This window comes from Ixodes scapularis, unplaced genomic scaffold (assembly GCF_016920785.2).
Source record: "Ixodes scapularis isolate PalLabHiFi unplaced genomic scaffold, ASM1692078v2 PGA_scaffold2__306_contigs__length_199485367, whole genome shotgun sequence".
Lineage (NCBI taxonomy): Eukaryota > Metazoa > Arthropoda > Arachnida > Ixodida > Ixodidae > Ixodes > Ixodes scapularis.
Window position 1 is genome coordinate 118,148,220 of NW_024609857.1, and position 12,950 is coordinate 118,161,169.

Below are 12,950 nucleotides of genomic sequence, written 5' to 3' on the forward strand. Positions count from 1 at the left end.
CGGACAACATTCGCTGCGCCTTTGCGACCACAGCCTCTCCCCGGGAACGCTGTCAATTGCTGACCCTCCTGCCATCAACCTTGGCAAGATATGAAGTCCAGAAGATCATCCCAGAGGCATCGATCTACATCATTAATAGGTCCCGGAAGCTGAGGGAGGACCACGGCGTGTGGTATGTGCCCGATCCCTATACAAGGTGTAAGGTGAGCCCTGAAAACATATCTGCAGCGGTTGAGTACTACATGAAAGACGAGTTAGAGTGTTCTAGGCAGAGTCCCAACCAGAAAGACGTCATTTCCGTTGTGCTCGATGGCCAGAAAACGCTCAAGCCGAAACGTTTTATGACACGGTCAATCAGAGAAGCGTTTCGTGTATATAAAAGTGACCATCCCGACTCCGGCATCGGATTGACGAAGTTTTACTCCCTGCGACCCCGATGGGTTAAATGCAATCCCCAGCAAGAAGCGTGCGTTTGTGTGCACTGCGCAAACTACAACCTCTGTGTCGCCTCTCTACAAAACGTTTCTGGCTCACAACTTGACGCAGCGGAATTGAACTCTGCATTCATTTGCAACCCGCCATCGCGCCAGTGCCTTTTAGGCGAATGTGACCATTGTCCCAAAGGCCAGTCTCTCACACTCGAAAAACTCAACATTTCCGAGGATGAAGAGATAGTTTTGGCAGCATGGGAGTCAGGCGAGCTCGTGAAAAAGACTTTAGATCCGGTCACTTTTCTGGAGGAGCTTCGTGTGTCTGTCTCAAGGTGGATCATTCACAACCATATCAGACAGACGCAAGGCAAAGCCATCTATGAAGCAAAGCAGTGCGCGCAGCGTGGTAGCATTGTCTTCCACTTCGACTTCACTGAAAACTGGACTGTTATCCTTCCTGACGAGATTCAAGCGTACCACTGGAAAAAAAAAAACAGGTCTCAATATTTACGTGTGTGGTGACTACTAGAAAGTCGACATACAGTTTTGCCGTCATCAGTGACGACTTGCACCATGACTCCGCTCATGCCTGTCTGGCTGTACAAAAAGTGAGAGAGTGGGTCTATGACAACCTTGCTGTGTACTCCCATTTGACTTATGTAAGTGACGGTGCCGCCAGTCACTTCAAGAATCGCTTCCAACTTCATGAATTCCAAAAAAATGTTTTTCCCAAAGCACAATGGCTATTCTCAGCCACTGGGCACGGAAAAAACGCGTGTGACGGAGTTGGAGGACTCGTCAAACACCAAGCAACGCTTCACAACTTGAGACAGCTCCCAGGAAAGGCCATACAGTCTGCAAAATGCATGGTGAACAGTCTTTCCCAAAAACTAAAAGGAGTGAATTTCACACTTTTGGACAAAGACGAGGTTGTTGAATTCCGTCAGCGCAAAAATGAAGAGTGGGTGGGAGTGCGCGCCTTTCCTGGTATTCAGTCGTGGCATGTGTGGCTATGCAAAACATCAGAAGCTTCGACCTGCGACTTGCAAGTGGCACGGACTGTCGGATCCCCTTGGAAGAAACTCTAAGTGCACACCGTCAGAAAATGTTTGCGCCAAAATCTGTTCATTTTGAAACCTATGAAGGCAGGAATCTGTTGTATATTATGTGCAATTTATTATATTTAATGTTCGATTTATTATAACGTGACAAAGATGTGACAAACTATTACTGGCTATACTCGAATGAATAAAAAAATTACTTTTCTCTCAAAGTAAGAAGTCGCAATAACTGCGTCGCACCACAGGGGTACACCGTGCCGAGCTTCGCAGTAGGGGCTCGGTAGAGGTGCTGTATCTATTACACCATCAATATAATGCAACATGTTTTTAATGGATATTAACCCCCAAATAGAGTAGACTGACCGGTCAGAGTTTTAAAAAAATCGAGAACGGGGTTTTTTTTAAAATCGCCCTTAAATTTTTTAAATTTTGGTGCTTGTCTCGTGTTTGCTTGCCAAAATCTCCCCAACCCGCATCTAAATAAACTTGAATTTTAGTGAATGTACTTCCATTTAAGAGTAGCGTATTAAATGAAAATATGACGTTTGTGGCTCAATTATTTCCTAAGATCCTAAGATACAGGCCTGCAAAGTTGGGGGAAAAACGGTCAAGGAGCCGAAATTGATGTTTTTTATTAATTTTTTTAAACATACCAAACAATAACAATATTTTTTTGCGCATTGCTAAGTACATACAGATTATACTAAAATATTATGAAACTCACCTAAGAAGTATAACTTTAGTTATTAATCACCAAAGTTGCCCCCTCCGGCTATGCAAGCAAATGCGACTTTCCACCTCTACGTGATGTACGATTTTTTGCGTTCGACAATTTTTTTTCTGGGTGAAAATAATTCTGATTTTGTTCATTTTTGACATCGGGAAACAACATATAAAATTATGAAGCAAATTAAAAAGGTCGACCAGCCACCCCCTGTTCGATCTTATCTGAAATCACCCCGTTATTAGTCCCTTAAGTCCTAAAAATGAGATGAAAAAATTGTCCTGAAGCTAAAATACCAGAAACTCTTCTCACGCAGACTGTCGCCCTTCACAGGTTCCACATTTTCTGCTACTAGTGCTGCATCTAACTCTGGACCGACGTTCGAATGCTTGCTTTTACTCCTGTTTTCCTTTGTTGTTAGAGAGTCCAGCTGTAGGGAGTTTGGAGGCTGAGGAAGCTTTTGGGGACCTGTAGCAGTCTCTTTTAATTGGAAATGACAATTCAGACTGAACGGTGTATTTTTAATACCCAAGGCTGGAATAAAGAATGTCAGGAAAAAGTATAAACATTCCAAATTACGGCACTATTGCTGTGCATATTTTAGGCAGTTCAATACATATACAGGCAACTGGGGGCAATTCGGCCGTTTTTGCTGCTACCATACAAACTAATTTTCAGTAATTGTGCATCTTCTAAAAAATATGCCTGCATACGTGTATGAACTATATAATTAATTCACGAAGAAGCTACATTTATGTAAAACAGCCCTGTTCCACGAGCACTTCGAAGATCATCAGACGCAGGGCCTTTAATACATCTGCGAACCAGCGCATGCAGAGTGGAAGCGCAGAGTCGGGGTCGCGAGCTAATTTGCCGACCACCCAAAGGCCCTTGGTATAAATGCCACTTCAAATGCCTTGAAAGCGGGATGTAATGTCGTCCTAAATCATGAACAGGCAAAGAACAAAATTCCAGCGTCTGAAACACTTGCGCCACCGTTTCACCGACCCCTTTGCAAGATTGCCTTGTGTCGTGTGGACGGACGGGGAGGTTCATCGGCGGAGTTGCCTCCTCCGATAGCTTTCGGGATTTGTAACCCAATTTTAAAGGTAAAAGGGACAAGCAGGCTTATAAAATGTACGGAAGCACGTCAATATCGGCCTAATTCAACGTCTTGTACACCGGGTATACGAAGTCGAGCTCCTCGAAGAGCTTGCGGCACACAACGCCAAACCAGGGAACCGGTGCTGGGAAGCGAGCCGATGCGAGATCGCGGAGCGGAGTCCTCCCATTGACGTCACGGTGTACACCTCACCCAATCAGGGCGCGGCGACCGCAGCGACGCTTGTGTTCGCTCTCGGGGCTAATATAGGTATGATGCGATTACCCTCAATTGGCTCATTAAGTGATCTATGTGTACATTCCAATTCAAATATTCGTCGTCGAGATGTAAGCCCAGGTACTTGGTTTCTGTAGCGTACTGTAATGGCGAGCAATAACAATTCCTACAATCTGCTGCATGTAAAAAAATCAGTTTCCTAAGATTAATAAGTTTTTGATGGACCCTGAAGCACATTAGAGTAGCTTTTTTTGTGTTTACGAAATTACAATTTCTCGAAAACCAGGTCATGACTTGGTTGATATTCTGTTGTTGAGAGGACACTGCAATATTGTAATTTTCGCTTGCCAATGTTAGAGCCGTGTCATCAGCGTACTGATAAATGTTCGAGTTCAAATGCAGCAAAGCGGGGTCGTTCACATATATATTAAATAGCATCGGGCCTAATACCGACACCTGTGGAACACCGCAGTTAAGATGTACGGCCTCACTTACATTGTTTCCAATTTTAACCCTTTGAGTACGGTTGTTAAAGTAATTTGTAAAGAATCTAAAATACGGCCCTCTGAATCCCAGATTTTCGAGTTTATCAAGTAATATGAAATGAGCAATCGTATCGAAGGCTTTCGTTAGGTCTAAAAATATTGCCAGTACTATTTGACTTTTTATCTAGTTTCTCATTCATAAATTCCGTCACGTCCTCCAGCAAGAGCGTCGTACTTTTCTGCTGTCGGAAGCCGTATTGACAGCTGTTTATCAATGAGAACCTGTCGCAAAACGAGGTCATGGTTTTTAAAACAAACTTTTCCATTATCTGGGAGATCACTGGCAACAACGCAATGGGCCTGTAATTTGATATCTTTTTTTCCCGTTTATAAATTGGCCTAACTATTGAAACTTTCATCTCGTCCGGTATTTTCCCCGTATAAAATATTCCATTTAAAATTGCAAGGATGATGTGCCGGTGTGTTGCTTTATTTTATATTATTACTTCTAGTCATAAATTACGCCGTCGTGAAATGTGAAAGGATGACCCATATTGGTGCTAAGAAATTGTGATATCTTCTGCAATTTGTGTATATATGTGATATGTAATTTTGTGACTTTAATCTTTCTCCGAAAAGGTTCCATGGTCTGTATTTTATATATATGTAGTGAAATCTCCACTTCACCATACATCCAAAGTAATGGTGCGTTGGTTAGACTATATAATTGCGTTTTCTATTTTCTCTACCAAATATAATTTTTTTTTTTTTTGCGAAAGTGTTTAACAGGGCGCACTTAATTTTTGCCCGAAATCGCTAGGGACGTGGTTCCGTCGATCTGGTGGATGTCCCAGCCCTGGCTCAATATCAACCTACTTTATTGCACTTGACGTCTGAGCGCAGCTCGCCTAATTGTGACTGGTCAACAGATTGCACACGAACGTATGCTCAACACTTCCTAGACAGCTTTCAAGCCTGAGTGTCACGCGACACGGCGTCACGTCCCGGAGGCCTGCACGGGCACTGATTGGATTCGAGTGCCGCGTCAGCCTTCGCGTGTGATTATGATAGGAAACGAGTGCCACGCGGACGCTGACGCGGCACTCGCCTCCACTCAGCGCCCGTGCATGTCTCCGGGACGTGACGTCATGTCACGTGACACGCAGGCTTTGAAAGCTGTCTAGGTGGTGTTGGTATGGGCCGCGTTTCGAAAATTTTCATTCTCGCCGTCAATGCACTTTTGCCTTCGTAAACCCTCCTTGCTTTACAATGTTGCTCTATTTGTGCTGTCATGTGATCCAATAGAGCACATTTGGAACATAGCCATTGGTTAATAATGCGTAGGAGTGGCCGTACAGATCCCCCCCCCCCCCCCCTTTATTGATAACAAATCGCCGGAACAGCTATGCATCACATATCACCGAGGCCGATATCCAATGGAAAGACGTCTACGCGCGACACACCTTCAAAACTTTGCCGCGGCGCCGATTGTTGATCGATATTCAAGCGTGCGAAGGCACAGAGGCTCAGTACTTCGGCGTGCCAAGGAAGCTTTGACGCCGCCGCCAGATCGACGAAACTTGCTTTCGGCGAGTTGTGCCTTTACATAGGACATGGTGTGGGTAAGCCTTCTGAGTCGGAACAATTCTAATACTTGGCGATGAGGAGAGAGTAGGGAGTTTTAGAATAACGTACGCAATTTTAGCGCACGCTTGCGCTAAGTTTAGCGCTTGTATTAGCGCACACGACGGAAGAGAGTTTTAGAATAGCGTTTCTCCGTCGCGACGCAAAAGCCCAAGCACCTCGCGCTTGCGACGCCACCAAGATACAGTCACAATTTTTATTTCACACACAAAATGCTGTAGCTTTAGAAGAAAAAAAAAACAAGTTTTTTGGTCCAGAGTTTAATTTTAGATTTGTTTAAACATGAGAATGCGACGCGAGCGGTTGACCGGTCGTGTCCGCTTGCATCGACTCGGCAAGAGAGGTCTCGTGTACTGACCTTCGCACATCGTATCTTCGCCGAGAATTGTTCGCGCGTCACAAGCATCAAGCTGCGGTGATCGTTGCCAAACCGAATAGAATGCCGTCCCGTATTGAAAATCGCAGTCGCGAGGATGCCGCCGACGTCGCACTCACGACGCCGCCAAAGCAGCCGCCGACATAATCCTGGAGGCCGCCATTTTTTTAACTCTGCTCGTCGTGGCTTTGGCAAACTTCTGATCACGAATCCTCCTTCGAGAAGCGCAAAGACGCTTTGCGTACGCACGCTATTTCCGAGAAATAGCGCACGCTAAAATTGCGCACGCAACGCGCAAAACCTGGTTTGCGTTCGGAGCGTGCGCAGTTGCGACGACGCTATTCTTTGCGTACGCAAAGCTTTAGCGTGCGCTATTCTAGAACTCCCTAGTGCCTCTTCTAGTTACGATCCGCAAACTGTCCGTTGGCAGGACAACTGAAACAAGTGAAATAAACTGTTCTAATATGTCTACCATGAGTGGAACAAACGAGTGTAACCGAGCAACGCAGCAGCGCGCGTTATTAGATGCTCTTCTCGGGGGTGTGGGGTTACCTGCTTCAAATTTCTCAGAAAGGACCACGGATGTCAATACGATAATGTTAAAAATTTCTGGCTAAATATTCTTCTATTTAGGCGTCGTAGACTCTGCACCTCCAACAAACGACCCACACCACGACACAGACAGCATCGGCAGCAGCGACACTCTTTTATTAATGAGGGCTATAAAAAAAACTTCGTTTCAGCTTCCGCCCCAGCGCAGCCAAAGGCTGAGGGACGGTTCGTAACTTTGAGAAGAGCATTCCTACGCACCACAAAGTAGTCCGCAAAAGTATTTTTTTTAAAACAACTGTTTTGTGCATAAACATTGCACAATATTCCAGATGTGTACTGCTAAGAATGATTTGCAACTAAAGGAATTAAGTATCTGATGTTTATGTGTTTATTAATATATGTAAATGCACGTGGTCTGGTGAAAACACGTACATCCGCTGGCAACACGGCAGCAGCGCTCGGTTTTTCTGTGTGGTTTCGTTCCCGTAATGGTCGATCATGTTCTTCGCTGTTTTCCTCACCAAGTCGCTTCAAAACGTTCTTTCGCAAAGGCACGTTTGGGCGTCAGGCACGAGAGGTCGGGATGAATGTCTACTTTCAAATTCGGCAGGAGACTCCGGCCGCGTCGTACTGCGAATGCGTTGTAAACAAGAAAAGCGTACCGGTCCACTACAATTCACTGATTCGCGGCGAAATAAGGGCATCCCCTTACCTGCCTACCACATGGAACGCCGAGAAGCTGGTGGAAAGGGCCGCGCCTCGAGCCCTGGTATATCCCGCAATACAACGAAACATAAACGACCGAGTTTATATTTAACATGTTGCTCGAGCAGCATGCAACTTTTCTGCTTCGGCATTATTGCTTGAAGAAGCTGTGCAACAATTTCAGGGTTTTGCTTAAGTTATTGTGGAAGTTGATACCTGACACTTCTGAAGTGAACTACTGAAAACAGATTTTACGTGAATACCTTAGTTTTTATTTAAACAACATGAAAAAGATCCAGGTTTTTGCCGCCTCTCAACTCGTACATCGTCTTCCGGGTCACGTGCACAGTGACGTTGATGGGGTAGGCGCGGGGTTCCGGAAAAGTTCTCTCTTCAGAGCCATCAGTGAGCAGCGAGAACTCATCCGTTCGCGACCGCGTGACCACGTGCTGGCGGGCGCCGCGGGAACAATATGGTGAAAGGAGGAAAGTCTCATCCGGGTCCGGCCATACCCGTCCGGCCCTGTCCTCCTCCCGCTTTGGCTTCTGGCGGCTGTTCGCGGTAGCAGAGAAAGCTGACGCTTTTTTGGACCTAGGATAGATGGCGCCACTAAAACTCCGTATAATAAAAGTTTTGCCGATGATACCAGGTTTTTGACGCATTTATATATATATATATATATGTTGGAACGACAAGATTTATAGAAAAGTTACCTTTTATCGAGCAGGTATTCGCACAACTTGCTATCTTTCTACAAGATTCCCCATTGACGTCACGCCGCGTGTTTCTCATGGCCGCCGCTCGCGGCTGCAGGTTGGGGAACATTCTAAATTTTGCCTCGTTATTACGTGGCGGAATCGCAACATTTCGATGAAAGGAGGAGCGTTTTCTGTCATTTGTGACAAGGTGAACAATATCGAAAATAGAAGATGCCAATTATTTCAACGTTAAAATCGTTGCACAGTAATTAAAAACAGATAGAAAAAAAAAGAAAACGAAATAGTTTACATGACCAGCCAATTCATTCAGACCATCAACAACATTTATTGTGTGAGATGCAAATCTATAGTGATGCTCCTGCGATTTTGGCCATATTTCTTCATTTTCATGTACCAGCTGCGATTCATCCGTTGGCTGCCCTGTCAACAATGTTTGAAATGTTGGTTGAAGTTTCGCCTGCAGCTACAGGCGATACCTCAATAAAGCCACATTTGAAAATTTACACTTCCTACGAAAAACACGCCCCAAAAAAAAAAATATAGAAACGAGCGCGCCGACATCTAACGTCGTCACAGCCTCCACTGGGCCAGTGGGGCGAGTCGGGGAAAAATTCCGTCCTCGCTGTGACGTCATCCCGGTTCGCTGTAAGGGTGCGTCACGCAAACTTCTCGGGGCTAATAGCGACTCTCACGAGAATTTTCGATAACCCTTCGCCCTAGCTAAACGCATATTGGGACTGGGCAGTTCATCGATCAACCTTCAGAATATTAAAATAATGCTTTAATTGCGATATATTTTTATTGCTTTTTGCCATTTAACTGGAGTTTTGTGCTGGTGAAAGTCAGGAAAAGGAAAAGTAAAAAAATGCCTGCTTGAATACTTTTGACGTCTTTATTTTTTTAGGACACAGGCCTGCACGGTAAATAACTCCACAATTCTTGTAATTTAAAAAAAAAAAAAAAAAAAATCACTTCGGAAGGTTTCCAGTGTTCATATTTTTTTTAAGGCGTCACAGCGTGAAGTTTAGAATTCGACTGCAATATGCCAATTATGACATAGTAAAATAGTAAACGAAATTTTAGTTTTAACGTCTTTCATGCAATATGATTAGAGACAAATCAACTAACGGATTTACAATTGATTAGTCTATTAAAGGGTAGCGGTCAGTCGGGTTCATTTTTTAATGAACCCAATCAACATTCAATGTTTTATGAAAGCTATGGATTGTGCGAGATAACAAAAATATGTGGGACCAGCAGTTTCACAAACCACAACACTAAAATTTGGTAGCATACGACTTAAAGGGATACTACAACGAAATTTCGGCGCTCATTTTTTGGTCTATATGTGTTCAAAAAAGCAGCATCACATCGACCATACCAATATCTTGTTAAAAAAAGTCATGAAAAGGAATTTTTAAACGAATTAAACGATTAGCAAAGAGCACCTGGTGGATGTCGCTAACGCCTCGCTTGTAATGTCCGTCTAGGAACCTTGACAGCTAGTGACGGAGGTTGTCTCGCCTTCGGCCACGACGAGAGAAGGGGAGAAGGAGGAACTCCCCTCTTCCCGAGAATGCCTTTTGTGTGTCGCAGAAGTCGCTATTGTCCCCCTACAAGATTATAGAAGATTAACCCGTCACTCAAAATTCGTACAAAAACAGCCGCTTCGGTGTCTGGAACGACTAGGACATCCTCTCGACGTCAGCCTCGCCGTAGCTTTGCTCTTCTTGAGACGACCTACGTCACGATTGCGTTGGATGTCACGTGGTCTCCGCTGGGCCTTCTCCGAGCGCTTGCCAGAGTGGGCCGTTTTTAACGAAAAATACAGCCACGAGGCTCAAAATACAAACGCGGGATTGTCATTTACGGATATTGTGGATCATATTCAACCTATTTTTGAACACGACGGGAACATTTCAAATTTTGTTGAAGTATCCCTTTAAATGGGTGGTGAACCGAACATTTCAGTGTCTATAATAAGCGGCGCACTATCTTTCCATGAGTCTGCAACAGCCGGTGTACGCGAGCACACGCAACGAAATTGACGTCACCATATACCCCATTCGAGCTTACTAAGCGTGAATGGGGGATATGATGACTTCAATTTCGTTGCGTGTGCTAGCGCACACCAGGGGTTGCTGACTTACTTCCCCCTCTCAGGCTACGACGTCAGAGACTCCCCCTGAAGCTGTGTTCATGCGACGCAACACTTCCTTCGGTGACCACTCGTACGCAGCTGTGTCACCACGACTGCACAGGGTCCTGGCCACGAGTAGGCAAAAGCTGCAGAAGGCGAGGAAACTGTTGAAACAGGCAAAGAAGAAGATCAATCGGAAGACGGCCAGGATTAGGAAGCTGAACACGCTGCTCCGTGAACTGAGGACACGACTTCCTAAGCCAGCAGTTGACATACTTGACAATGCATTCACCAACACAATGCGCAACCTCGTCTTAAAAAGAGTCAGGCGCAACAAAAACGCATGTACAGAGGATGTGCGCAAGTTTGCCCTCACGCTCCATTTTTACTCGGCAAAGGCATACAGCTTTCTGCGAAAGCACGTCAAGCTACCACACCCAAGTACTCTGCGGAAATGGGCAGCGGTGGTTGATGCACGACCAGGACCAGGATGCACGACCAGCGACGCCGGGGCTACAGCGGCTCGGCAACTCACTGGACCTGCGGGAGTTACGTGAGCAAAGGCGACACGATCTGCAAATGGGTGCACAAGAGCATCCCGAAGCTTGCTTCCAGAGAGGGTGCGACGTCGTCAAGGAAGTGACTAGCTGGGGAACTACCTGCGCAAAAAGGATGGAATTTTGCTTTCTGGCACTCCTCGACGGCCCCCAAGGACCAACAAGACTGCCAGTGCGACCAAATCTCTAGGAATCGGGGTGCGACACCGGTCTCATTGGAGTGCACATGTGCGTCAGAAGAGCTTGGAGCTCTGCACAGCCTCGTCTTGCGTGCACCAAGGAGGCTGCTAGCTTTGCGTCCCTCCAGTGTGCTGCTGGACGACCGACGTGAGCCGCCTCTTGTATGTACCGAGTGACGCCGGGGCTGCAGTGGCTCGGCAACTCACTGAACCTGCAGGAGTTACGTGAGGAAAGGCGACACGACCTGCGGATGGGTGCACAAGGGCGGAGGGGTCCCGCAAAGCTTGCTTTATGAAAGAGTGAAACATAGTCTTCAAGTGCATGCCTAGCTCGGGAACTACCTGCGCAACGGGAATGGGATTCCGCTCTCCGAGTGTAATAGTGACTTGCGCACTGAACGCGACCCTATTCACTACTATTATCAGGCGCTGTGTCTAAAGATAGGTCTGACGTACCTAGGATGCAAAATCTAAAGATACGTCAGACGTACCCAGGACGCGGAGTCTGTGTCGGGTGTCCTAGCGTGGGCAGTCGGACTGCGGCCGGACGCTCCCGCTGGTGTGTTCACAGCAGTCCGAAAGCGTTCCACGCTTGCGTCTTATCGACCTTGCATAAGTGGCTGGCAGCCGCTTGGCCTGGCTGCCGTGTGATACACGGGCGTGTGCCTGTCGTGTGTAAAAACGCGTGGAGTGCCAAGAAAATCAAACATTGTGTCTAACAAACTACTGATTACAAATTCCCCGACTTTTTCAAGTTTTTCCCTGACTATTTTGATCAAATTCCTTGAGTTTTTGAGTCGAAGGATGACATTTCGGCAATGTCATTCAGCATGGCCGTGCCGACGAGCAACTGCCATGCCGCTTTCACTAGTCGTCTTCCCTTATTTAGCCCACTTTTTGAATGATTCCCTGACTTTCCCAGATGATCCGAAATTCCCTGGGAGTTCAAGGCTTTCCAGGTTGGCAGACACCTTTTGAAAGTTCGGCACGCGTTTGCGGGGTTTAGTGATAGGGAAGCTGCTCGAGAACAACATAACTATAAGAGAAGCTGGTACAGTACTGCTTACACGACTGTCGCCCCTTCACAGAAGGCACCCGGCAGGCGGCCGGGAGCCGCCGTCCGCCCGGAGTGACCGCCGTCGGTCTTTTTCACGTCACTACGGATCACATAGTGAAGTGGTCCGTAGTTAGCTCAGCACCGAGCAGTTCGGAGATTTCAACACTTCTCTCGCTGCTTCAAATGCGAATCTTGACGGTCGAGCTGAGGAAATTGCCCGGGCACGTCCGCCGTACCGTTAGAACTCCGCGTTCTGGTTACGTCCTACATACCTTTAGACTCCGCGTTCCGTATGGGTTCGACGTATCCTTCGACTCAGCGATTATGGAGGAGCTCCCGTGGTTAACGATTGCGGATATTTTAATTAAACTCGAACGACCGAGCGATGTCCGAGGTAGTGATCCGAGCCCGTACGAGAAGCACGGGACCGAATCTGGCTTACTCTGAATTAAATAAAAAAGAAAAGCCTCATTACCTCGTACTTCACGTTATTCCTACGCGGGAGAGCACACAAAACCCTGAAAAACCGAATTCCGCACACGAAATCCACACACTCCGATCAACGCCCACAACGCTTCCGACACGCACTGGGCGCTGCCATCTTTTCGTTGACGCCAGAGATTTGGTCTGGTTACGTCATAAATTTGGCCTGGTCACGTGTCTAGTGGTCAAAATTGTACAACATGGCGGCGGCCAATCGGGGGTCACTTTTGCCTGATGAACGGTATACTAGTTTATCACTCTAAAGCCCTCTACCTCGTTGGTCGAGACATTGCGATCTTATATTTTACGTAATTAGGGACGACCAAAATGAGACGTGGTCCCAGGCGCAACCCAAATTTATGGAAACGTGTGAAACTAAGTTTGTAGCAAAACTTTCCGCGTCAGACATAGAGCGCTCCCGTAGGCGTGTACGTGTTAGATCTGACAAGCCCAAGCCTATCATTGTGGATTTTCTTAGATTCAAGCTCAAGGATTCTA

General features: G+C 46.4%; 1 pseudogene; it reads left to right on the forward strand.

Annotated features, from left to right (window-relative positions):
* Positions 1 to 898: 898 nt before the first annotated feature.
* Positions 899 to 1,635, forward strand: LOC121836392 (annotated as a pseudogene).
* Positions 1,636 to 12,950: the final 11,315 nt, after the last annotated feature.